At 38.0% G+C, this 27,733-nt stretch overlaps 1 protein-coding gene across 2 annotated transcripts in view; it reads right to left on the bottom strand.

Moving 5' to 3' along the window:
- Positions 1 to 27,733, bottom strand: part of CDK14 (cyclin dependent kinase 14) — a 546,519-nt gene that overhangs the window by 505,123 nt on the left and 13,663 nt on the right. Inside the window, exon 3 of one of the 2 annotated variants that reach the window (XM_074340704.1) lies at positions 23,112 to 23,167. The exons of the other annotated variant lie outside the window; for it this stretch is intronic. The gene's annotated coding sequence lies outside the window, so the exon portion shown is untranslated. The remainder of the gene's footprint in view (positions 1 to 23,111; positions 23,168 to 27,733) is intronic. 2 annotated transcript variants of the gene reach the window in all.

The following is a 27,733-nucleotide window of genomic DNA, read 5'->3' as shown; positions in this document are numbered from 1 at the left end:
CTGGTCCCCTGATTGGGCCTGAGAAAATCTTCTCGCCTCATTACTGTGGTTTACTTAAAGAGTCCAGCTGCTCCCACCCTCTGTATCCATTCAACTACTCTTTTAACATATCTTGAATTTTCTGTCAATTAAAGCCAGCAGAGGAATTAAATGCCCTTGAGGTTTTAAGCCCCCTAATACTGGAAGCATTCAAACAGACAATCAAAGGTTATAAGATATTTCTTACACCAACTGGAAGGCGGGACTCGATGACCTCCAAGGTTTCTAATAACACTTAGAAGGTTCTAAGACACAAGTCTCTGGATGTCTCCCCAAAACTGTGCAGTAATTCTCATCAGGTATAGCTATATATTGAAAGTATCCTGGAGTTCACAGGAGAAAAAAGAATTAAGATGGCATATAAACTTAAAAAGAAAAGATGTTCAGCCTAACTAATAACTAAAGTATGCAAATTTAAAACAACTAGCAAAGCATTAATGTTCATGTGCCAGACTGGAAAACTCTGCAAACTTCAGAAAACACATCAGGGCACAGGGTGGAGAAAAATACATTGTGGGTGGGGCATGAATCGGTCCATGCTCTCTGAAAGGCAAGTTTGGCAATATATGCGTATATTAAAATTTTAACTCTACATAGCCTATGCGACTCAGCATTTCCAGTTGTATACAAAACTGTCCACTCACCTTTGTTTGGAAGGATAAAACCCTATGAATGATCTAAATGCTCACTGATTTAAAAAATGCTTAAATAAATCATAGAACAACCACACAATGAATAGTATGCAACCTGTAAACAGAATGAATTGGATCACTACACGGGCTGATAGGAAAAACAAGACCTGTCCCATTAGTATAAAAAGTGGGGAGAAGACTTAAGCATAGAAAACATCTGGAAGGAGTTTTTAAGATGCTGTTTATAGTTACCTCTACTAGGGAGGGATACTAGGGATGTGAAGGGAGGAAAGCTTTTTATTGTATGCTCTTTTGTATTGTATGCATATAGTATACGTTTAATTTTTTTTTAAGGTAGGGCGAAGAGCTTAATGCAGACAAAAAGGGCACACAAAAAAATGCCTAAGTTATAGCTATTTTTCAACTAATTTATCATGCAATCCATCAAAGTAGCCAGAGTCTGGCTTTGGGCGTAAGACACTCACATGCACATTCAACTGCTAAAAAGCATCTCTAAGAGAAAAAAGGCCCTTCACACCGTCCACGTGTCTCTCACTAGTTAGGAAACGAGAGCTCTCTTGCCACCTTCATGCAAAGCCCTAACAACCAGAGGCGTCCATGAGATGAGCATCTTCCTGCCCTGAGCTTCGTGCCTCATGACAGGTGACAGAATTGCCCTTCACTGAATATTTAGGCAAAGAGTGCAAGGTTAAAGAAATAAGATGTCAGTCCTCATTTCACTAACCGGCGGAAGTCATCCCCAGCGCATACAACTGCTGTCAAAAAGCCGGCTGCTCCTGCCCACGGTGTCTCCCCATAAATGTCAGCTGTGATTTTGTTCTCCACTGACCAAACCCTTTCCGAGACCTAGTGAGCGCTTCCCAGATCAGTGATCTGCTTAAAAGAAGTCTAGGAAGTGGCTGCTAATGATTCTCAGTGTGTGTGACCGGAAAGGAAATTGACGTAGGACAACATGCTTTCAAAAAGAACTTTCTTTTGTTCTTTTGCCCAAAAATGTTAAAAATAATACCTTTATATCTTTTTTTTAAAACTGGGGAATATTGGGGAACAGTGTGTTTTTCCAGGACCCATCAGCTCCATGTCAAGTCACTGTTTTCAATCTAGTTGTAGAGGGCGCAGCCACTGGCCCGTGTGGGATTCGAACCTGGGACCTTGGTGTTATGAACAACGTGTTCTAACTACTGAGTAAACCAGCCGCCTACTGGCAGCTCAGCTCCAAGCTCAAGCTGTTGTTTCTCACTGATCCATGTGGGAATCGAACTGGTAACCTTGGCGTTATGAGCACTGCACTCCAACCACTAAGCCAACTGGCCACCCAATATCTTTGTATCTTGAAATGAGCTTGTATTTGCTAACAGTAGAGGGCACTTTTGTTCCTTTAGCTATAACTATATATAGCTGTCTAAAAACATTCATTTAAGTGTTATCAAATATGTGCTATGACCTGTTAAAAAATGAGGAAAATACCCAGAGTTTTCCTCATACATTATTTAAGCACTGCTATCATGAGACTAGGTAGGAAACCCCCCTAAACACCTTTACCAACACCTTCACCCAGATGTTTAGATTCTTTTTCAGTGGTAACCTAACAAATTTTAAAACTCCTTTTGAGTTACAGAAAAAGGGGGGAAAATGTGGAACCAGTTTTAACCAGGCTCTTTAGTGATCTTAAAGCATCTTAAGGCTGTTTAAATGGAAACCATCATTCTTTTAATTAGAAATAAGGTTTATTTGTAGACTGACACATTGTAAACCAATTATAGACCCAAAGTGAGTTTCTATAATCAAAACATTAATGCCTGCAACAATGGAGGACTTAGTTATTAAGAAAAGGCCAAGTGTCCAAATCATAATGTGCAGAAACCTTCCAACTATAGTAATTTGTAGGGATATGTATAAACATGTTGAAAAGGACACAAGTAACCCCTAATCTCCACATCTCTGTACAATGTAAATTCCATGAAACCCCGGGCTCTCATCGTTTCCTGCAAAACGCCTGCCACATGCCAAGTGCTCAGGAAAATCAAAGAAGCTCATTTTTATAAAAGCATCTATTTTCTTTGCTTAGATATAAGATATCTAAAGTTCTTAAATATTTACCTTGTGATTTTTGCCTAATCCTTATGCAAAAATAAAACTGAATTCACTGGAACTTTTTGAAGTAACATGAATGTATACTCTCATCACATTTTTAAGTTCAATAAATTGTAATAAGTATCCATGCTCATCAAACATTTAGGTACATTATAAATTAAATAGGTCTTTGGTGGCCCAGCGCAAGAATCTGATGACCACTCTGGGCTGCGCTGCCCAAATGGGTGACCATGAAACGTTCTCCACAGCGAATCACAGGCAATGCCCCTAGGAAGTGATCTGAGAAACATGAGGGTAAACAGGTTTCTTCACTGAAAGATTTCTCAGGCTTGAATATTAAATGTGCATCCATCAAAGCAAATGTAAGTTTCACAAGCTTATTTGAGCAGGAAACACTTTGTAATCTACGTGTGGGTATTGTTGGGTCTTTTTTCCCCCTAAAATATGTAAATTCATTACACAGAGCTATTTCCTCATTGGACATAAGCTCAACAGGGATTCACAGATTCGCTTCCCAGCATTGAGACCTGAGGCAAATTACTTAATCATCAGATTCTTCACCTGTAAAATGGATAGAAAGATATGACTTAACTCTTATCTTGCTGTAAAGAAATCCGTAATTGACATATGAATTCTGACAATTAAGCTTGCGTAAGTGTTGCAAAAATGTTGATAACCTTTTTGATATCAGAGGGAGTATTCATTATGAATTTGTGCCAACTGGATAGTTAACCAAGTTTACTATTTGGAAGTGCTGAAAAGGCTACATGAAAAAGTTAGACGACCTGAACGTTTCACCAACATTTCATGGCTCTTGCATCACAAAAATGCGCCAGCTCACATGGCACTGTCTGTGAGGGAGTTTTTAGCCAGTAAACTAATAACTGTATGGGAACACCCTCCCTACTCACCTAATCTGGCCCCCACTGGCTTCTTTCTTTACCCGAAAATAAAGGAAATATTGAAAGGAAGACATTTTGATGACATTCAGCTTATCAAGAGTAATATGACGACAGCTCTGATGGCCATTCCAGAAAAAGTTCCAAAATTGCTTTGAAGGGTGGGCTAGGCACTGGTGTCGGTGCATAGCTTCCCAAGGGGAGTACTTCAAAGGTGACCATAGTGATATTCAGCAATGAATATGCAGCACTTTTTCCTAGGATGAGTTCGCAAACTTAATTGTCAGACCTCGTATATTCAACAATCAGTAATCGTTTAAATTGTAATTCCTGTCTTGGATTGCTCAGGCTGCCATAACAAAATACTATAGACTAGGTAGCTTAAACAACAGAAACTTACTGTCTCACAGCTCTGGAGGCTGGAAAATCCAAGACCAAGACTGGGCAGGGTTTAGTTTCTGGTAAAGGCTCCCTTCCTGGCTTGCACACGACCATCTTCTCACTATATCCTCACATGATGGAGAGAGCAAGCTCTCAGGTGTCTCTTCTTTTAAGGGCACTAATCCTATCAGATCAGAACCTACCCTGTGCCCTTATTTAACTTTAATTACTTCCATAAAGGCTCTGTCTCCAAATGTAGTCACAGTGGGTATTAAGGCTTCAGCATAGAAATCGGGGTGCATGTGGGGGAAGTGGGGTTCATAGCCATTCCCTTTCCATTTGAGTGCCATTCTCTCACTCCTTAGTATCTCCTATATTACTGAAACACTAAAAATCTCAGACTGTTGACATATGGACAACTTTGTTCCTTTACTGCTGACACAGATCCATAGAGTAGGTTGTTGGTGTGGTTCTTCGGATCAAATAAATAAATTAAGTCACCCTACCTGGAGAAGACAGGCAAGTAAAGAAAAACTGTCCTCTGGCCTCCTGGCTCAGTCATCAGGATAACATAAGGCTGTATTATTATAAAGAGGTCAGACATGGAAAGAGCTTGGGTGTGGGAAACAAGGGCTCCACACACATTTTACAACTCTTCTCACCACTTTCAGAAACAAGAGTTTGCTGCTGCTGGATCAGCCAAATCCATAATTTTATGAATTAAGAAATTTCCATATGATACACATCAAAACAAGTCATCATAATCCTATGTGATGAGAATGAAAAAGATAAAAAACTAAAAGTCAAAGAACATACTTAAAATATTTGTCTTAAATATGACAAACATTAACAATATTACTATTTGAACGGAATATAAGAATGGGAGCATGTTAAAAACGCAAGTACTGAGGAATAAAGAGGAAATGCAAAGGAACTGACAATTCTTAGGCCAGAGGGAACCTCTGGGAACTCCTTGCCCATGTCACGATGTTTGGTGGCTGTGTCTATACCTTGCACTTTACGCAGAATGCCTTCTCTTTGTCCCTCATCCTTCCTCCAGACAAAGGCTGGTTCATCTTCAAGCTGCACATGTATTTACCCCTCTCTTATACTGGCCACATCCCCCAGGTTCTTCCGCAAACACCTTTTATGACTTTGTTTAAGCTCTCATTTTACCTACTGTAATTAATTATTTCCCCATGAAATGTGAAACGTTTTTGAGTGCAGGGGCTAAATAATCTTCCTCATCTTTACATCTCTAGTATCTGGCACAAGTCCTGACATAAAGTGGGTATTCAGCAAACGCTCACTGAATAAATAAAAATGCTCATCACTCATGAATAATAGGGAACAAACACAAGCTTAAAAACAATTTACTTAGCCAAAAGAAAAAAAAAATACAATGTAAATCAACTTTTACTAGGGTGAGGAACACTGTATCCTTCATAAAACAGTAAATTTTATTTTAAATGATAAAAATTGGTTCAACCCTTCAGAAAAGTAACATGGCAATTCCTATTAAGAATTTCAACAATATATTCATTCCAGAGAGTCAGCTAGAATTTTATCCAAAGGAATAACCAAAAGAAAAAAAAACTTAAGTGGATAGAAATTTTCATTATTTAAAATATCAAAACACGAAAACGTCCTTATATAGAAGGAGAATGAGCAAATTATCCTGCATAAACTCGATGAAATATTATGCAACCAAAAAACTGACTATGGTGTTTTTAATTTTTAAGATTACATTTGGAACACTTCATCATAAGTTTATTTAAAGGATGCAATGAACGTCATTGCTGGCATATTATAAACATTGCCATTTTTTATTACATTATTTTTTAAACAGCTCTACTGAGGTATAATTCACATAAGTTAAATTTACCCATTGAAAGTATACAATTCAGTGGCCTTTAATATAGTCACAAAGTTGCACAAACATTAACACAATCAATTTTAGAACATTTTTATTACCTCAAAAAGAAACCCACCCACCTTAGCTGTTAGTCCCAGGTACTCTCATCACCCTCCCACTCAGCCCTAGGCAATCATGAAGCTACTTTCTATCTCTAAAGATTTACCTATTTTGGACGTTTGATACAATATGCATTCCTTTGTGTCTGGCTTCTTTCTTTTAAAAGTATAACATTATAAAAATTCATTCATGTTTTAGCATCTATCAATACTTCATTTCTTTTTATTAACTAATAATATCCCATTGTACAGATACAGCCATCACATTTGGACTTTTCTCACTTTTTGGCTATTATAAACAATGTTGCTATGAACATTTGTATATGCCTTTTTGTCTGGACATGTTTTCATTTTTCTTGGCTATATACCTAGGAGTGGAATTTCGGGATCATATTGTAACTCTGTGTTTAAGCAGTTGAAAAACTACAGACTATTTTCCAAAACAGCTACACCACGCACATTCTCACCAGCACTTGTAATGCTCTCTTTTTTTCCTTCTAGTCATCCTAGTAGGTGGTTTGGGCTGATTCTCTAATGGCTAATGATATGGAGCATCTTTTCACATGTTCACTGGCCATTTGTATATCTTCTTCAGAGAAATGTCTACTCAGACCCTTTGCCGATTTTTTAATTAAATCATTTGACTTTTTATTATTGAGTTGTAATAGTTCTTGCTATATTTTGGATATACTAGTCCTTCATCAGACATATAATGTGCAAAAACGTCCTCCCATTCTGTGAGCTCTCTTTTCACTGTTTTAACAGTATGCTTTTACTGTCTCTAGAAAAGCCTAAATACCATGGAGATGTCATTCCCACAATAATCCCTTTAAAACAAACATGAACAAGGAGTAGGAAAATTTACATCATACCCTTTTCTCCTTGAAATCACATTTCTTTCCTCTTTTCCCTCCTAATGTATTTATGCTTGAAAGTCTTTTACTGATTTAGGAATACTCTATCATACTTCTCTGGAGCAAAACGTTTCATGCATATTTTAAAATTTTTAAATGCCTCTGATTTCCTGTGATCACAAAACTCTAAGCTTTAATATTCGTCTTCTGGATTCAGTTATTATAATTATTTTCACAGTTTTTAAATATTTATTATTCCTTAGAATTATTAATAGCACACAATAAACATAATACTGACTGTGATAAATAGTTATCGAACATAAGAAACAAATTTTATTGGTAATGCACTGCTCATTAAGATGGATGGGGTAAGGGACAGTTAAGACGCTTTAAGATTTGCCTGACGTTAAAACTATTAACTGGACCTTCATTTGATGATCAGGCCTTTGAAATCCCGGGGTCAGTAAGTCATAGTCAGATTATGGATGGAGGAGAGTATTGGGGTTTTTTTTGTAAAATAGAAGAAGGTTGTGGTAGAAAGACAAATGGAAAGAAGATTGAAAGTGATGCCCAGACCAAAGGTGTGTTTTCAGGAAGATCAAATTTCAGAAAGAACACATCAGAAGTTAAGGAGCTGGAACGAGATTCTCTTAAAGCCAGCAGGGCCTACCTACCTACTTAGAAAGTCTTTTGTACTCCCCTGTGTGTACACGTTTCCCAGTTGGAAAACAGCTGCTTTCAAGGGTCTTACGCTCCCTTGGATGATTATGAATAGTGAATATTTGTGATATCACACAAAGCCTCTCTTTGCTAACACCTCTTTTATGTAGGATAGAAGTGGTACCATAGGTGGAGAAGCAGCTTACTTTCTCCAATATTTCATAATAAAATAGGATGGATCAAAGCAGTCAAGATAATTCAAATAATCAAGGTTTGTGTTAAGCAGTTGGTAAGAAGAGATCCAAATGCTGATTAATTTTGTGTAATTTCCTATCTTTTATCCTAAAAGTTTATGACTTCAAAGCACTTGCTACACTAGACAGCGATATACAAACAAGCCTAAAATAGCTACTTTTAAAATCAGACTTAAGCTTGACAACAGCTTATGACTGGATTAATATTGCTTACACTCATCTAAATGCCACTTTAACAAACTACATGTTTGTCTTGATGACATTTCCCCCTAGGCATATGGCACATCCATTAACTCCCATTTTATCTTTGTAGCAGGAGAATATGCCTCATTGTTTTTTCAGAATATTCATAATTTACAAGGCCTCTCTTTGGTCATGATTCATAATTGCTCATAATAGTGAGAGGAGGGTTCCCTGCACAGATGCTATCCAATGTGTGCGTGTGTGTTGTTGGTTTTTGCTTTTTTTTAAATTATTATTAATTTCAAAGAACAAAGTATTTTCTTTGAAGCAAACATTTAACAGTCACCATCTACATTTTGGATGAAAATGTTACCATATAACGTATAACATTAAAAAGAATGTTGGGCTAAGTTTTATCATGTCAACAACCTTGAGCAACTGAGAGAAACTTTGCAGTTGTGAAACCATGGAAGAATACAAATCCATGATATTCAACAATTCTATTCAATAAATATTTATTAAAAACTTACTTTGCATAAGACTGTGTGCCCTTGATTCTATCACCAAACTGGCATCACAAAATACACAAAGAATCTGAGGGATATTAAAGGGATTTGGAAGCCAAATATTTATCCCCAAACTTAGGTTGTCATAATTCAAAAATATACGCTGAAGAACTAATGACTTATAAAATCAGTTCCACACTCAAATATCCCTCCCTCTCTTCCCTTTCCACCAATGGCATGAGAATACAAACAAAGCAACTACAAATCTTGCAAAATAGACAATATTTCATGAGATTAATGGAAGTGATTTTGGAAAACTGCTTATCACATAAAATACCACAGAAAATGAGAATCTATGGATCCTCCTTATAATTAATAATAAAAGATGGGGGAAATCTGCAATTTTATGGGTTCTTTAAAAGAGAATGAAATGATTACCAATTTTTTTTAAATCCTTTGGAAAACAAAAAAATAAATAAATAGGTCTTGCTGTAGGAATATGCTTAAATGAAGGATAGCATTATGTGTTACCATACAATAATTATTCCAAAAAAACTTAATTCATTTTTTTCCCTAAGAATTAGCACAGTTACAAATAAAAATTAGAACTTTATCTGCATGATTGTCAGTTTATTTTCTGAAAGACCAAATCCTAATCAAACCTTAAATGCATATTAACCATGAAATATCGATCTCCTTTTTAAGTGGATTTACCTTCAGTGACCTTCTTCCAGTGCCAATTACCCCTGAGCCTCCTGTATCTTTCTAGTTCCAACTAATGAGCAACATTCTAGCCAGATCTAAGCTTACTTGAATTATTTGTGCCCCAAGGGGCTTTCTGTGGAACCTGCTGCCATCTTTCCTCAACTGAGTCCAGGAGTCTTTCCTGGCGTCAGGTAGATACTGTGTACTCCCCACTGCCTTCTGAGCCTGGTAGCCCACCCGAGCCATCTGCTGAGCAAGATATACAAGTCTGCCAGTTCATGAGGCTTAATGGGTTTTGTGGTTAATCCCTCTGGAATAGACAAACATTTAATTGTCAGAAAATTCTTACAATAGTGGCCCCTGGTTTGAAGGTCTTAAATTCTTCCTGGAAAGCTAAAACGTATTCTACTTTTATTCACCTGACAAACTTTAACTCCCACCACCACTACCAGCACTCCCTACACCCCTTCATACCTCAGTATATGGCAAACCCCTCCTCCAAAACCGTCTGTCTTCCCAAAATGAAAACAAAAGGGAAGCAGCATAGTGGATCTCCAGTGGGCAGTCTGCCATTCTGAGGAGCTCTGGGCAAGGAATCACCAAGTAAGCTAGGGCATTTTACCATGGACTCAGTCATTCACAAAACATTTACTATCACTTGTATGTGATGTAGACCATCTAGTGAATTCAGAGACGTTAAATGAGCAGCTTGGAGAAATAAGCCACAGCCAGGATGCAGAAATCCTTGATTCCGTGATGCCTCCACAGGAACAGGTTTTCAACCCTGTCCGACCAGCGCCACCTTTTGATAGCAAATGTTTGGAATCCACACAGTGTATACACACAGAGAGAGAAACTGTAATATAAAGGCAAAATAAAGAGGAGTGATTTTACTGTCTTCCATATATGTAAGTTGTGTGTGTGTGTGTATTTTAAGATGTAAATAGACATGACTACACTAAATGATTTAATGATGTAGCAAGATATTTGGAACTATATTTAATGAATAAATTTGAGTTTATAACAAAGAAAAGACATTCACCCGAATATCTGCAACATGTTTTATGCGATAACTTTCAAATAACGGCTGAGAGAGACAGAGAAAGAGAATACACATACGTATATCCATCACACTGCCCACAAATGTGCACTGGTACAATTCAAATACCACAGGCAACACTGGTGATGGGATGTGCCAAAATGTCTTTGGAAAGCCACTAAATTACATGCAACTTTTAAAGTACTCAGCACTTACATTCCTGAAAATTGCATATCCCATAGTAAAAATTGGGCCTCAAAATATTTATTGGCTTTATATGTTAAATGGGATTAGGTTTTTGCTTCAGGTAATTATAGGTAGGTTTTTCACCAACAGAATCTCTAACAGGAACATTTGAAGATTTTGCAGAATGCACAGAATACACTTTCACTTAGCTGGCTGTTCTGTATATGACAGAATGCTGGCACCTCTGGTCCTCTACCCACCAAACACCAGTGGCACACTCCATTCTTTTGGACAACCAGTTAGTTTCTCCCCAATTTCCAAAACACTCCATGAGGAGGCCATACCACTCCCACTGAGACTCACTGAATAAAGCAGTCCTAAAAGTATTGATTGGAAATTAACAGACACCAGACCCAGTGCTAGTTACTAGGGACAAAGAGATGGAAAAAAAATAAGAGCTTAGAGCATAGCAGAGAAAGTGACATTAGACACCTACCCAAGTAATCACATCAATACAAAATCCTATATGTGCTATGAAGGAAAATTATACACTGCTAATTTAGATGGTGGGGTGGCCTCAGACAGAGTTAGTAGATCAGTAAAATTATTTTCTTTTATTAACTTGGAGACATAAATAAGGTTGTCAGCTTTTTAATACTGCCATGAAAGGTCATTTTAAAAAAAATAATCACTACCAATTACAATCACCATGGCAACAAGAAGGCAGGAAAAAAATTATTTCAGAATTTTTAAAAAAAAAAAAGAGTACTTTCAGCATGGTGGAAAAACCTCACTCACTACATTAGTTTTTACTTTTTGCTGCAGGCTGATAAAAACTTACCAAAGATAGCCATTTTGTTACCACAGCACAAGATCCGTGCTGCTCCCAGCGTGGTCTGTGGACTAGCACCATCAGCATCACATGAGAATTTTTCAGAAATGTGAAATCTCAGGCCCCACCTCAGACATCCGGCATCAAAAGCCCAGTCTAACAAGATCCCCACGTAATTCACATCCACAGTCAAGTGTGAGGCACACGGTCCCAGAATAGGTAATACTGACCTTCTAATGGCTGGATTCAGCCACAGCCATCTGTCTCTAAGACTCAGTAATGCTCTTTAACACACAATAAGCATTTTCTAAAAGAAGGTAATTGAGGGCTCCTGGAAAAATGAGAGCACAAGATGAAACATGAAGTAGGTGAGCTCACATCCTAAAGATCAATCCTCTTTCACCTTCTAAACTTCATGACTTAGAAAAGGAATTGGGGGGAAAAACAATGAAGTCTCGGTCACACACGACATTCACCGCTTTGCAGTTCACTTCAGTGGCATAAAACTGAGTCCCACAGCTTCTACATGAGAGAATGCACCGGGAATTGTGCTAAACGCTGAGTCTTGCCCTGACTGCTAAGTCTTGCCGTAAGACAAAGTAATTTTTATCACTAGCAGTCAATGAGTCAGCCAACTGTTGAGGTGACTTGACACGTGCTACATGTGAGTTCATGTTTTAAGGAGTTTTATCCCACAAATGGTTTTTCTAACAAAGGCAATCTCCCTAGATGTGTTAATTACAGGCAAAGACAGAGGCACAGACTCATGCCTCTTCTCTAAGCCACTTTGATGAGAAAATAATCGTCAGTAAAATACAATGCCTTTGCAAAACAGAAGAAAGGTTACACTGTAGCTCTGGGCTGACCAATAAGGTAGCTTCCAGCCACATATGGGTATTGACCACCCGAAATGTGGCTAGTCCAAGCTGAGATATTCTGGGAAGTATAAAATATACAAACAGATTTTGAAAACTTAGCACAGAAAACTGTAAAGCTTTCAATAATAATTTTTATATTCATTACATGTCCAAATTATAATATTTTGTTAAGCAACAGTCCCCCTTATCCAAGGTTTTGCTTTCTGTGGTTTTAGTTACCTACAGTCCATGATGGTCCAAAAGCATTAAATGGAAAATCCCAGAAATAAACAATTCAGAAGTTTTAAATTGCACGCCGTTCCAAGCAGTGTGATGGAATCTCACACCATCCCACCAGGGACATCCTTTGCCCAGAGTTTCCATGCTGTATACTCTGCCTGCCTGTTGGTCACTTAGCAGCCATCTCAGTTATCGGATCGATTATTGTGGTACTGAAGTGTTCAAGTAAACTTTATTGTACTTAATAATGTCCCATTTATAATTCTTCTATTTTATTGGTTTTTTATTTTATTTTATCGGGGAATATTGGGGAACAGTGTGTTTCTCCAGGGCCCTTCAGCTCCAAGTCGTTGTCCTTCAATCTAGTTATGAAGGGCGCAGCTCACTGGCCCATGTGGGAATCGAACCGGCAACCCTGTTGTTCAGAGCTTGCGCCCTAACCAACTGAGCCATGCGGCCACCCTTTTTATTATTGTTAACCTCTCACTGTACCTAATTACAAATTAAGCTTTATCATAAGTCTGCATGTATAGGGAAAAACATAGTATGTACATATAGGGTTTGGTACTATCTGGTTTCAAGCTCCACTGGGGGTCTTGGAACATATCCCTCACGGAGAAGAGGGGTCTACTATATGGCGCTGAGTAACATATATTAAAATCAATGTATTTCTTTTACTTTTTTAAAGTGACTACTAGAAACAATGTTAATTATACGTGACTTGCATTATAGTTCTATTGGGCAGTGCCGGTCTAGAAGCTCATTAGAATTACACATGCATCAACTTTAAGTTTAAAAAAAAATGTAGCTAGATAAATCCTAAATCTTACAGAATACCTGCAGAAAATGTGTATTTAAGAGATAGGCAAATGAAAAGAACAGGGGGTGTTCCACAGCAAATATTTTTATTGTAACAACTGCAGAACAAGAGAGCCCTTTATGAAATGTCTGCATGGGGGTCCCTGAATTTACATCCAAAGAAGAGAGAAATTGCAAGTATTTGATGAAAACAGAGCAAGGGGAGGAGCTGATACAAACTCAAGTGCAATCACAGTGATGATGAGTTCTCTCAGGGTCTAGGAATGTAGAGGAGTGGAGAAGATAAACAAATTCCATTGACAATAGCCAATAATTTCCTGGCCTAAGCCATTCAAATAACTAACCCTTCCTACCCCTAAGTAAAATGCGGAAGGTAAAACCACAATCACAACACTTGAGTCAGAGCGAGAAAAGCACTATATGTGGAAAACACAGCCAGAGGCTGACCGTATTGATTTGGAGAGATGTAACTATAAATTAAAATGAAAAAATTAAATTAAAAAATTTTTTAAATGAACTCAAAGTTCTTCCATAGTACAAAGAAAACCTCTCATGGGATTCAAAGGTAGATTCACAATCATTTTCTTAATAGCAAAACCTCCACACATAACAGTGTTAAAACAACATTCCCGATACTGGAAAATGGTGCCAGGTCAGTCAGTCAGTTTGGGAATGAGAGGACGAATCTGAAGCAGGCAAAGTAGCTGCGGCCATCTCCGATCCGGACACATTCCTGTCATTCCTGGCCCAGGGAACAATCCCATCACTTAGGAAATCTGGACGCCTGCCAACAGGCTGCTTCTGCAGTCTGCTGGGGGAAGGGTGAGGAGGGTGGAAATGTCTGGGCAGCTGCCTTTTATCACAAAGCCTTCTCTCTTCGAAAGGCTTATAATGAATTTCCTAGACATGATAAAACACAATATTTTAAGTGATTAATGGTACAAAAATATCACACTTAAAAAAGAAATGTTCAAGGTGTAAGAGGCCAATGGCTACATGAATGAAATCTAATGCAAATATTAAAATATCATGTTCTAGTGGTTTTCAAATTCCTTTCATTCGGTTTTACCACAACAAATCTATATAGGGAAAAATTAACATTGAGAACTTTACATAGAGGCACCAGCTATTCCCCTACCTTATCCCACTTATAAAATAACTAACTTTTAATAGGGAATTTACCGTGAGCCATTCACTGTTCTAAGGGCTTTACATGTATTAAAACTCATGTGATTCTACCAACCCTGCTATTATCTCCCCATGTCAACGTGCATGGAGAGGTTAAGTGTCACACAACCAAGAGGTGTTCGAGCCTTGACATAACGGCAGGTTGATGACACCGGGCAGCTGGGCTCCAGGCCTGACATCTCGCCCAGAACATGAAACTACCTCACAGCCTTCGCTCTCCAATGAGGATTCTGGATTGGGGGGTGGGGGGAGTGGATTAAGAGGCTGTCTATTCATCGTTAACAAAGCTGCTAAATGGTGGGGCACAGGCTCGAATCCACATGTAATGCTAAATTCTTCTCCTAAGCAGCTTCCTGTTTTCACCAAACCTTTGTCCCAGTTTGTAATGCTGTCAGAAGTGTCTTATTTTCTCCTTATTCTCAAGGGGATGGTTGCTAGCCGCCTCTCCCTTTTTTCCTCCTAGCCAAACTGCCAATATTCCTCACATAGTTTAAAGCTGTTGGCTCTTGAGGCAACTGAAGAATACAAAATAGGATTTATGTTCTTCACAGCTATGGAAAATTAAGTATTTGGGTCTATAAATCTGTCACAGAATATGAAAAATAAAATGCATCTGTCTGAATGGACAAACTAGTGGGTGACATATTATTTGTCATTAATGTTACAATGTTGAGAAAATATCATTTTGAAATCCACATTACCAGGGCTTTTAGTTTACATACCTCCCCAAATTTGATCCTGAATATAATGTCCTTAAATCCTGACTTTCTCGGGTAAAGCAGAATAATAAGGTGAGGGTAGGAGGGCAGAAAACCTGGGATCCAGACCCAGCTCCATTGTGAGAAGAGTAAATTGTGGCCTGGGGCATAGCACTCACCTTCTCGGAGTACAATTTCCTCCTCTACAAAACAGGGATGAAAATATTTATCAATGAGTTCACAGGGTTGTTGCAAGAATTTACTGAAATAACATGTGAAATTGTTTTGTTAAATGCTGAAGCCCTACCAAATCGGCTATGAATATGCAGTGACACTTTCACCTGACATGACAAGGGGTTGCAGGACCTCTGATGATGGCTAAGAGGGAGACAGTGGTCTGTCCCTCTAACCACCTCCCTCCCCCCCAACACACACAGGTGAAACCATCATTGGATTTTAAAGTTCAGGAGCTGTGTTCTTACACAACAGTGAGAGATAATAAGTGCTGACATAAAATGAAAGGCTTGAAACCTGCAGGAGGCCACCACCACTGCAACTGCCATCCCAATCCGGTCTCCAAGGGATGGCGGATTCTCTGGGGGAGCTGCTCTGATCACGTGTGAGGCAGGTGGAGACTGTACCTTCAAATCACCTAAAATGAGTTGACATGAACAACGCTTGGGTGTTTTACTTTTTTTTTTTAATAAAACTGGGGAAAAAAAGACTTAAAACAAAGCTATTACCTGAAAACCTAGTGCTCAGAACACTTCAGATATTCCTTTTCAGATGCTTCTGTTTTCCTCCTTGTTTCACATTATCAACATGCCAATATCTGCTATCAACCCTGCCAACGAGATGTATATACGGACAATAGCCCAAGGAACAAAATAACTAAAAGTCTTCAAATTCGACTACAGCAACAGCTGCCCCTCTCTTAAAATAAAAGATGTCTAATTATTGGTATTCATGTGGCGGGACTGTACCCGCAGAAAGCACAGATCCACTCTTTTCAGTGCACGACACAAATCCTTTTAAGCCATGTGACATCCTCCACTGTGCAGATTTAGAGCTGCACATATGTCTCAGTTAGGGGCAGAAAACTCTCATGATTACAAACTCCAGGAAGAAAAAAACTTAAAGACAACAATTTTAAGGTAAATTTAAAAAAAAATAAAAAGATTTTTTATTTATTTATAGTACTAGGAAGCCAGTGAGCTGACAAATGGCATGCTACTACATTAATAATGGAAACTATGAATATTCATTACACAATAGTCATAAATAGAATGAAGGGAAACCAGAGAGTACAGATGGGGCAAAAATTCAGAAAGCTTTTAAAAGGAAAAAAGGAAGAAGAAGAAGGAAAGAAAACAGCCTCGGACAATACTATTTAAGTAAAGGTCTCTGGGTGGAAACTTTGATCTAAGATAAGATGACACAGTAAAGAAGGAACTTCCTTACACAAAGGTAAATAAACAAACAATAAAAACTACCCAAAATGGCAGGAAGAGTTTTCAGTAAAAACAGAGTCAGGTTAGTCTTTGCTAGAATATTTGGGATAAGAATAATACATCTCCCAAATCACTAAGAAGATTAGTAGGTATTGCCCCACCCTCCACATCCTCACTCCCCACTTAGAGAAGGGACAATTTTTAGGTGAAAATCGAAAGCACGAAATGTGTCATCTCAAATGTTTAATTTTTATATATCTTGGGAATGAGGAGGGAGAAAACCAAAGATACAATTAGAATTAACCCCAAAACACGTGCTTATGGATCACAGCTTGTTTTTCTCCCTATTACAAGCTACAGACTTCTGAAAAGGTCACCATAGGATCCTCAGTTTTCCTAGAAGATCGTTTCAAGGTTAAGTACAGAAAACACATACGCTCTGGATGATCAAAAATAGTACCACACCAACGGACCACACTTTAAGGTTTTTTAAAATGTGCACAGATTAAATTATTTCCAAACTAACCATAAAGGCAAAGGACTTGGGTACTAAATTATTGACAGCGCAAAACATTCGGCCTGCACTTTTTAAGGAGATAAGAAAGAATCCTGAAGGCAAATGCCAGAGGATTGCTAGAACTGGAGTAATAAACACCTACTCGCTAAGTAGGAAAATCAATTTGTTTGCAGCACTTTCGTGTCTCAATTAGCCCCACAGCCAAGAACTACCCTAATACACACTTAACATTAATTTGCAACTTAAAAGTCACACAATTCAACACTACATGTAACTCAATACCATTTAAATGCAAGAAACTTTCACCCTCCCTTTGAAAAAGCCAACAATCCAGTAGGCCCCTCCCAGCTTCCACTTCAGCGGTCAGCAAGGGGGCTGACTAGGTAGCCCCACCCCCGTGCCACCATCTCACTAGCCCTGCGCTGCTTGCTCGACTTCTCTAAACCTCAGCTCCCCCATCTGTAAAGCTAGAAATAATAACGACAAAATTATGAGGATGATTAAAAAATGTACATGACGAAAAAACATTTAAGGGTAAAGAGGGTCAAATAGATGGTGACAGAAGGAGACTAGACCGTGGGTGGTGAGCACACAATGCAATATACAGATGATGCATCATAGAATCATACACCTGAAAATCCTCTAATGTGATTAACCAATGTCACCCCGATAAACTTAATTTTTAAAAAGATTTTTAAAAAATGAAAAAACATTTAAGGATTTGTGTGTGTGTGTGTGTGTGTGTGTGTGTGTGTGTGTGTCAAAATTAATAAATGATTGGTGAATTCCTGTGGCATTCTAAAAGAGAAAAATTTTTAAAAAGAAGTCTTATCTATGGATTATGGAAGAATCTCACCAAAAAGACCTCAAAAGTGTTGTCTATTTCCTCTTTCAAGAATACTTATTCAGCACATACGAGGTACACAGCACTACGCTGAACCAATGAGAATGAACAAAGCCCACCTAGCTGACAAACCCTGCCAGGGGACATCCCTTCCTGCCAGATATAATCAACACATGGTCACGGAAAGGCCACTGTGATGAGAGAGGTCGGGGGCAGTGGCAGGAGGAAGCCTAAGTTTGGACTTCACAGCCTCAGTTTCCCCATCTTTAAAATAAGGAGGTTTCTAAAATGAGACCACTGGTGTCCCACGATAAAGCTAAGCAGGTGCCATATGACCTCAACTTGTGCCCCACAGATATGAGGGCTGACATCAAGAGAAGGATGACACAAGTATCACTAAGTGTGATGGATGCTGTGAGTGGCAGAATCAAGTCCTATGAAGGAGACTGCTGCTATGTGCCAAGACCTGTTAAAGGATTTACAAGCATTATCTGATTAATCTTCACAATCACTTTGCCAGGTAGAGATTATGATCCTTATTGGACAGATAAGAAAAAAGAGGTGCACATAGGTTGGAGGGTGAGGGGAGGGGAATACCAGCTGGAAGACAGGAGAAGAGATCCCAACGCTCCTGTTCCTGCTCAGAGGGAGAGAGCTCAGGACGGAAAGCCCAGGAAAGCACCCAAGAGAGTGTCACAACCAAAGGCAGCCGGCACCAATCAACAACTCGAAAATAAAATCCGGAAGACAAGTACCCAGGCATCACCCACTGAATCAATAATTCCTGTGACTCATCCACAAATTGGTGACGTTCCCTGATCCCCCAATGGTGTTATTAACAGATGTCCCATCAAAAGTTCATAAACATGTTGCCGGTTTATAACTAGACAGAAATACTATGTGCTAGTTGCAACATCTTGCAGGACATATTTGTGGCTTTCATTACACAAACACTTAATATAGAGACTTTTAAGAGCAAAGAAATGTCAAGAAGACAATGAACAAAGAGGCACATACATATCTCTTTTTAAAAAAATAAATTTAAAAATTCTCAAAACATCCTTCAAATAATTAAACATGATCAGTAGTTCTCTAACGCAGCATACTTTAAATTCTCACCAAAAAAACTTAAGAGAAAATGTACCTGAGGACCCTTTGGTTCTTAAACATCTAGAAGTTGAAATAATCAGTATTTTATGTTCATTAAAATTGCTTATATTGAAAAAATACTCATCTGAGATGTAAAGAATAACAGCTTTAATTTAGAAAGTCATAAGCATCAATAGAAAAAAACTGATAAATACAAGAAAGGAAAAGATAAATAAATTGTTTGCCGATGAGATAATTATATACTTAGAAAACCCAAAGGAAACCACTGAAAAATATGGAAACCAACAGAGTTTAGTAAAATAGCAAAACATAAAGTAAATATATAAAAATCTATAGAAGCAGAAACAATAAAATTTGAGTCTCATTCTTAAATTAGTAATTATTTTTTAAAAGATGTTTCAAAATAACATGAATGACAAGTGAAAAAGCTGAGACACAAAGATTTAAAAACCTACTATACTTTATGAAGAGATCTGTATTTTAAAATAAGGACTTGAACAATAGAACATACCATATTCCTGCATGAAAAAAATAAATAACACTGCAAACGTAAATGAATATTCTTTTAAAAGTATCGAAAGAAAACTTTTTACTAAATATAAAATTTTATTTTTATAAACTTCCATTTTTCTACATTATCTGTATTTTTTAATCTTCTCATTAATAGCCAGCTGTTATTTTATATTGTAAAAAAATTAAAAACTACGTGTTATAAGCGAGATTAGCACACCACACTAGCCACTGGCCTCAGAGGTAAAATGCCCCAATGGAAGTGGAAACTAGTCAGAAGCTCTCACATGTACGTTAAATGCTCCCCAAATAAACAGCAGGAAGGGTTGGCAAATACATTCATTTTAAAAGTAAATATTAACTTAATGAGCTTGGTGACCGGAACACTGATTCCGCTCTCTTGAGAGATTCACTTCCCTGCTCCTCATCAAAAAGAAAAAACACTAAGAAAGCACAAATTCACCTACTTCTGAGCCCACTGGTACCACAGAAGAATCTAAAAAATCACTCTACATTTATGTCCTCGAATCTTCCCAACGCAACTGGTAGTAAAAGCAGAAGACAATCAATGAGACACATGCCAGAACTAGTCTATGAAATGCAGTGGGGAGCACAAGGACGTTCAGAGACTTTTCTTTTTAGGGGACGTACTTCTGCTAATTGCAGGGCAGGGGCCAATCATTATAAAGCATCAACATCTCCTGCCTGCTGCATAGCTCTTCTTCTTCTCTTGCCTGCACCAGTCATGCACCAGAAAAGAATTATGTCTGTCATGGTGCAAGGATGGCACAAGCAACCAAATGGTCATAAACAGACTGGACCCACTGCCTGAGCTGTGAAAGGGCTCAGGGGAAGAACGCACAGTGGCTGGCGGCTGAACCATTTCCTTCAGACTAGAAGGAGCAGACGGTCCATGCCAAAACCAAGCAGTTTCAGGAAAGAAAGGGAAGAACACCCAATGATACTGGAAGCATGGAGAAGATAAGAGAGAAAGGAAAAAAAAAAGGGTCTATTTTCTCAACACCCATTTACCAATAAAAAGGAATACAAAGCATTCAATGTCTCTCTCCATGCCCACCTAAAACCTTTCTTTTTTCTTACTAATATGTAAATACCGGGGGTGCCAAAAAAAAACGCATACACATGACTAGTATTCAACTTTTGTTATGGGTATATATTGGGTATTACAATTTTAATACAGTTTTTTTTTCCTTTCTTAAAATGTGTATACATTTTTTTGGCACCCTCTGTATTTAAAAGCTCTGTTTCCTCTATATTTTTAACCTTCACAAAAATTTTTTTAAAAAATGAAGCTAGAATCCCTTCACATGCACAAGCGAATAATCGAAATGTATATATAGTCAAGATTTCAAGAGAAAGAATGAATTTATCATCTGATAGATCCTGTTCAATATTAACTACGTGCCTTGTTTAAGGAAGGCAATTTACACCCTTTGAAAGATCTTCTGACACCATTTTTTGAACATGCCAGTTAAAACACCTACCAGCATTGCTCTCATGATGCCTCCCCCCTCGAACCAACATGTAGGCAGCCTGCTGATGCACGGTACCTAATCCAACCGTGAACCTTCTGTAACCTTCATTGTCTGCAGAGCCCTGATGTCTAGTTGGAAATTTGTATTGAACTATTACTACTAGAAGGATCACGCTTGTATTTCAAACAATTCCACCCAATCCCCACCCAAATCCAAACAAAAAACAATACAAGCAATGTAAAGAGTAACTGAGAAACGAGACCTTGTTGATCTCCCACTAACTAACCATGTTCTGGTCAGCAATTTATTTCATCTCCCTGGACCTCAGTTTCCCCTGGGTAAAATGGGTATAATTGGCTCAGAAATGACATACGCGTATATCTACTGCAAGAATCTTTTAGGTTCACTTCTTCTTCTGCCTTGTTAGGAAAACCATTCATCTATTAGAATTACTACTGCCTAACATAAGACCCGGTCTTATTTTACTAATTATCAGTTGCATGTAAGAACTTTAGGTCAATTGCCCATGTACTCCTATACACTGCATACCACACCCTTACTGCCTGTGAGTTGTTTTCCCCTTGTCCTGGGAAGCAGCCCAGTAAAATACTAAACATGTATGGGAATCACAGAGACTAGGTTGGAATCATGGATTAAACTACTTTCTAGCTGAGGAGCTTTGAGCAAGTCACAACTTAAGTGCACCTCAATTTCCACATTACCCTTTTGTTGTATTTCCTTTTTTCAGATGTTTCCCCCATGCAGAGAACAGATATGTTTTACAAAGCTGAGATTATACTCTATATACAATGGTTGTTTTCACTTAACATTTTAATTTGTATTTTTTGCTATTTAATGTTTTATACATTTTCTGCAATGAGCATTACTTGTCTTAATAGCAAATACTAAAATTACTCAGTGAAAAAGATGTAATTGTGATAAGAAGGAAAAACGCTGAACCTGAAAAAAAGTCTAGGGTGCGTTCAATATGCCTATGTTGCCTGAAAAAAATATTCAAATGAAGGGAAATGTATATATAAAACAATATAATGAGGAAAATAAAAGGAATGCTGTAGATACTAAAAGTGAATCATCTGAAATTGTTGTCATCCAATTAATGTCATTCATATGGGTTTTAAGATTTTTATCTTCAAATCACTGAGGAAAAATTAATGTAAAGCAGACCAGTACATCTTGCAAAGTATATATTTATTTACATTTTCCTTTTATGACTAAAGCACCTTTATGTTGCATATGTAACATACCATTTAGGTAAAATAATGCAAACCTCTTGGGGAAAGTTCTGAGCTCAATTAGGGCATCCGGGGACAGGCCATATGTTACCAAGCATTTTGTACACCTGAACCCCAATATCTAATGACCCAAGGATGCTCACTTATAAAATTAAATAGTCTGCTTTTTAAGAGAAGAAAAGCAAGTACCGCAGAATCTTGCTCCATCATATTCACTTAAGACGATATGAAGGAGCCATACAGCTGAAGGTTTCAAGAAAACAAATGAGCACCCACAACTCAAAATAAGCTGTACTTCGTGCCTTGAATAACGATTACTAACACACAATTTTATCTCAATCTTATCTCTTCCTTATCTATAATTTTTAATCAGTACAATTTTCATTAAAATTGAAAAAATAACCGTTAAGTTATCCTTATTCATTTTTATCTGTGGTAGAATAATGTCTACTTAGCCCTTCCTTTGTTTAAAATTTCTTTATCACTGTCTTAGTTTTTCTTTTGGCTAAAATATCTGGAAAATTAGTGTGATACTAAGAAATATACAATTGTTGAATTAGGAATATATTTTCTGAACCAAAAATCAGGATGCATGATCTGAAATCAAGAACTATTCGAAAAAATTCAGACTGCATGTGACTGTACCAATATCCATCTTTAACTCCTTTCCCATAGTTCAGTAACAGATATTTTAAAAGAGTCACCCTCCATCATTTTTATCATCCAAACACACTTGTGGGATATGACAGACTCTCAAAAAATAACCCTGGCTAACTGCAGCAGCAGTGTTCTCGAGGTGTGATTTTTAGGTAAGGGGAAGTGGGGAAGCCTGCACCAAAACCTTCAGGGGGTGTTTGGAAAACTCTCACCTTCCAGGCCTATCACAGTTTCATAAAGCTGGTGCAATCTTCTCTTTTTGAAAATCCTTTAAAACAGAACAAATAATGCACTCAGGTAACTAAGTTACAATCATATCCCAGCCTTGAGGCAAGGAACAGACTAGAAGAACATATTTCAGTTTGTTTCCACCACGATGTACGTCATGGTGATAATTTCATACTTGGCACATTCCCATGGACAAACTCTGGCACAAGCCAAATTCCCAGTACTCTAACTGCAACTCAGCCCTTTTCTTTCCAACTCGAGAAAATACATCAAAACATGATCGAGAGATTGACATCAATCTTCTCTACATTTTTTTTCATTATTTGCATACTTCAATATTTCAGCTGATCAGAACACAGTTAGAACAACGTGTTTGAGGTCAGCTAGACAGGAATGGTAACTCCCAAACACTGAACGTGAAGACACCCTCCAGAATCACACTTTACAGACATCTCACATGAGGGTACCCACAGATTAAGAAAACACAAGCATATGGAATTAGTGACTCTAAGACTCCCTGGGATCTTAGAGTCTCTTTTAACACTTACAAGACTGACTTACCAGCCTGGAAAATAGTGTATCAGTGAAAAATCAAATAAGTAGTCTACCTGATACAACTTTGGCTGACTATATGTACAAATAATTTTTTCTACTTTATTTTAACTGATCATAAGAGCCTAAATTTTTTTTCCACACATTTTTTACCCATGCATATAAGTTTTAATGTCATAGAAGTTAATAAGCAGCTATTTTAATAACCACGATATTCATTTTGCCACGATGTTCGTTTACATCTGAATGATTATATCCAAAATTTTTATACCTAAAAATGTCATTTATATACAAAGCAGCTCAAATTGTTATTAGCACATGCATAAAATAGTCAAAATATCAACTTTCTGTTTTTTGTGATTTCTGACACATTTTGGTAAAAAAAAAACTTGAAATCAATTAACACAGCAAAAGAGTTAAAAGATTTACACATGAAAAAAGACTTACACATAAAAACAATTAATCTCATTAGTAAAAAATTAAGCACATGTTGCACTGTAAGATACTGTACTAAAGAGTACTGCTATATATTGTGATAAACAAAAATTTTAAGAAAATCTCCAGGTTCACATGCTTAAACAAAGAAAACGGAAGAAGGGAGGGAAAAGGGAAGAAGAGAGGAAGGGATGAAGAGAGAGAGGGAAGGAGGGAGGCAGGGAGGAAGCAAGGAAGAAGGAAGGAAAGAGAGGAAAGGGAAAGGGGAGTGGCGGAGGGGAGGAGAAAGTAGGAGGGGGGAGGGGAGGGAAGGAGAAGGAAAACGGGCAAAAAAAAAAAAAAAGTGAAAGAAAAGAAAATTTAAAAACTAAAAAATAAATTGAAAGAATAACCAGAACCAACTTTATATATTGAAAATAAAATATATTCAGAAGGAAAAACGGAGTATTCCTTCAATTACTGCCTTCACATGCTGAAAGAACTCTTTCAAGAAACGTGACACTGATGTACCCTGGAGAACTCAAGCTTGCAAAATTGAGAGAGACTTGCTGGTTTCCAATTTTTTGTAATTGTGCCCTCCGTAAATTTTATGACATAAAGAATAAGAAGAGTTAAGTGTGTTTTAGACTATAAAAATGTTTAATGAATATATCCCTCAGAGAAGGATGATTTAGAAAGGTAAGTCTGTCACAGTGACAGCACACTCCAGATCAAACACAGATCTCAATTCCAGTCTTCAAACACCCTGACCTACCATGTTTCCCCGAAAATAAGACCTAGCCGGACAATCAGCTCTAATGCGTCTTTTGGAGCAAAAATTAACATAAGACCCCGTCTTATTTTACTATATGACTGGGTATAATATAATATAATATAATATAATATAATATAATATAATACCACATCTATAATATAATATAATATAATATAATATAATATAATATAATATAATATAATATAATATAATATAATATAATATTACTACCGATCTTATATAAGACCAGGTCTTATATTAATTTTTGCTCCAAAAGACGCATTAGAGCTGATTGTCCGGCTAGGTCTTATTTTTGGGGAAACACGGTAGTGAGCACACAATAGAGTATACAGATGTCATATTATAGTTTCACACCTGAAATTTATACAATGTTATTAACCAATGTTATCTCAACAAATTTAATTTAAAAAGAAAATCTTTTGACCATAAAAAAAGAATGATACTTTGATCTTACCAAAAAAAAAATTAAAAAAAATCGTGAACCCCACCCCTCCCACCCCCTTAGCTGACTTCAATTATCATATGGCTCTTAGAATAAGGGCCATCTCAAACACAACCAAGCAGTTTAAGGATTTGTAGATTATAAATGAGTAACTCAAATTTCTGTCGAAGGCAAATGGGTAGCTGAGCCCATTTTGCACTTCCTGAAGAAAATCGTAAGTACCTAGAGACTGAAGAGACTGTCTGAAGAGACTTCTTATACCAAAGGTCAGCTTTCTGCAAAGGAATTCAAACATACAAATCAAAGCACTACCCCAAAGGGCACACCAACTACCCTTACAGGGAAACTTCCTATAGGCTAATGGGCCTGTCCATCAGGAGGCAGAGTGCTCTGGAGGAGAAACAGGACACTACTCATGCTTTCAACATCCATCCGTAACATTCGGTCTTTGGGGAATTAAGAATATGAAAGTGACTAATTCTCCCAAATGTCATACATTTTGCATTTTGGGACATAAACTTCCCCTCTGAATCTTTACCCAGACATGCTAGCCACTGTCTGGGACTAGACATAATGATGGTAATTATGACTACCATAATTAGGGAGATGGTAAATGGGATCAAACATTTATAGAAAAGAAAAACTGAAGCACAGAAAATTTCAAGCTTCTGAAAATTTCAACTACATTTCCAATGAGAGAACTAAGAAGAAGTAACGTTCTTTTTTAGTCATGCATCCACAAGGTTGAAGCTGAAACCTAATGACTTGGTGAATTACTGGCATAATCAGAGAACAGTCTGGACATTTCTAGACATCTTGCATGGGATAGGTTCATATCATCCAGGATTGGCAGGCATGACCATGGTGAAAATAAACAGGATGTAAAGGAATGTAAAATCTTACAGTAAAGAGTGCGATTGAATCTGTGCCCAAGCCCAATACTGCAAGGTGACAGAAGCTGGCCAACCTGTAAAGACCAGTAGGATCAAATTCTGTGAGAATGACTAGTTTGAGAGTCGGGTTCAGAGCATATCCAGAGTCTTACATAAAACAGACATCAATAAATACTTGATGTATAAATCTTAGAATTGAAGGGAATTATGACAAGAAAGAAGTGTGGGGAAGGTGGGAGTGGAGGAGTGACAAATGGAAAAGGGAGATCAATTAAGAGGTTACTGTGATAAAATAGGTAAAAGTGACAAAGTCCTGAACTAAGGTCATGGCAGGGGGAATGACAATGAAGACATTAAAATAAGAGATGACTGTTTGATAAGGGTAGAAAGGTGGACAAAAAGATCATGAATGGCCTTGAAAACCAAGCTAGGAGTTTGAACCTGCAGCTGACAGGGAGCTTTTAAAGGATTAAGCAGGAGAAGAACGTGATTTGTATTTCCGAGCTGTCATTGTGTTGGAACAGGAGACAGCAGGGAGGCCAGTGAGACCAGACTACCTCAAGTCCTGGCAAGACAGGATGAGGCTGAATGTGCACCTCCGCAGTGGGATGGAGATGGCAGGAGGGCACAAGAGCCGAGCCAATGTCTGAATGGGGGCTTGGAGGGAAGTTTAGGATGCTGCCAGGTTTCTGCCTTGGAAACGCACGTGGCTGTTAAAGCCAGTCACTGAGACAGGAAAGAGAATAGGTACGGGTTTATGAAATATATGAATTAGTAATGTTTTGTAAGTGCTGAGATTGAGGTGACTAGGAGATACAGAGGCAGAAACATCTAATGGGCAGCTGGTTCCCTAGGAGTGGAGTTCAGGACAGAAAGCTGAGTCAGCCACACAGATGTGAGTATAATGACGGAGTGGCCAAAAGCAAGGGATACACAAACCACTAGAGGAGAACATAAAAAAATGACCACAGAGGGTTCGGTTGTGATGAAAGAGATGGGGGAAGATTTAACCATGCTCAGAGCCCACGGGGAAATACCTATAAAAAGGAAGAGACAGGAAATGCAGATAAGAAAGAATCAATGATGCCAGTTTCTGGTATGGAAAGGAGGGAAAGGAATCCAGAGGACAGGAGGAGGTCTCCCCTGAAACAGGAGAGATGACCCTCCTCTGAGGGGGGCAGGAGGGGCAAGGGGAGTAAGGCTGGAGCAAACCGAGGTGCGTGTGTGGGCAGGGTGCGGACGTCTGACAGTAGGAAGGCAGGGGGGGCACTGAGTTCAACAGTGTCCACCAAAAATTCCTACGTGGACGTCTTAACCCCCAGTGCCTCCGAATGTGATCTTCTTTAGAAACAAGGTTGTTGCAGATATAATTAGTTAAATTAAGATGCGATCACCCTGGAGTAGGGTGGGCCCCTAATTCAATATGACTGATGTCCTTATAAAAAGGGGAAATTTTGGATACACAGACACTCATTGAGGGAAGACGATGTGAAGACGTGCAGAGAGAAG

This window comes from Rhinolophus sinicus, linkage group LG09, assembly GCF_036562045.2.
Source record: "Rhinolophus sinicus isolate RSC01 linkage group LG09, ASM3656204v1, whole genome shotgun sequence".
In the NCBI taxonomy this organism is placed as follows: Eukaryota; Metazoa; Chordata; class Mammalia; order Chiroptera; family Rhinolophidae; genus Rhinolophus; species Rhinolophus sinicus.
The sequence above is the reverse complement of the archived record's forward strand: the minus strand, read 5'-3'. Positions and strand labels throughout refer to the sequence as shown.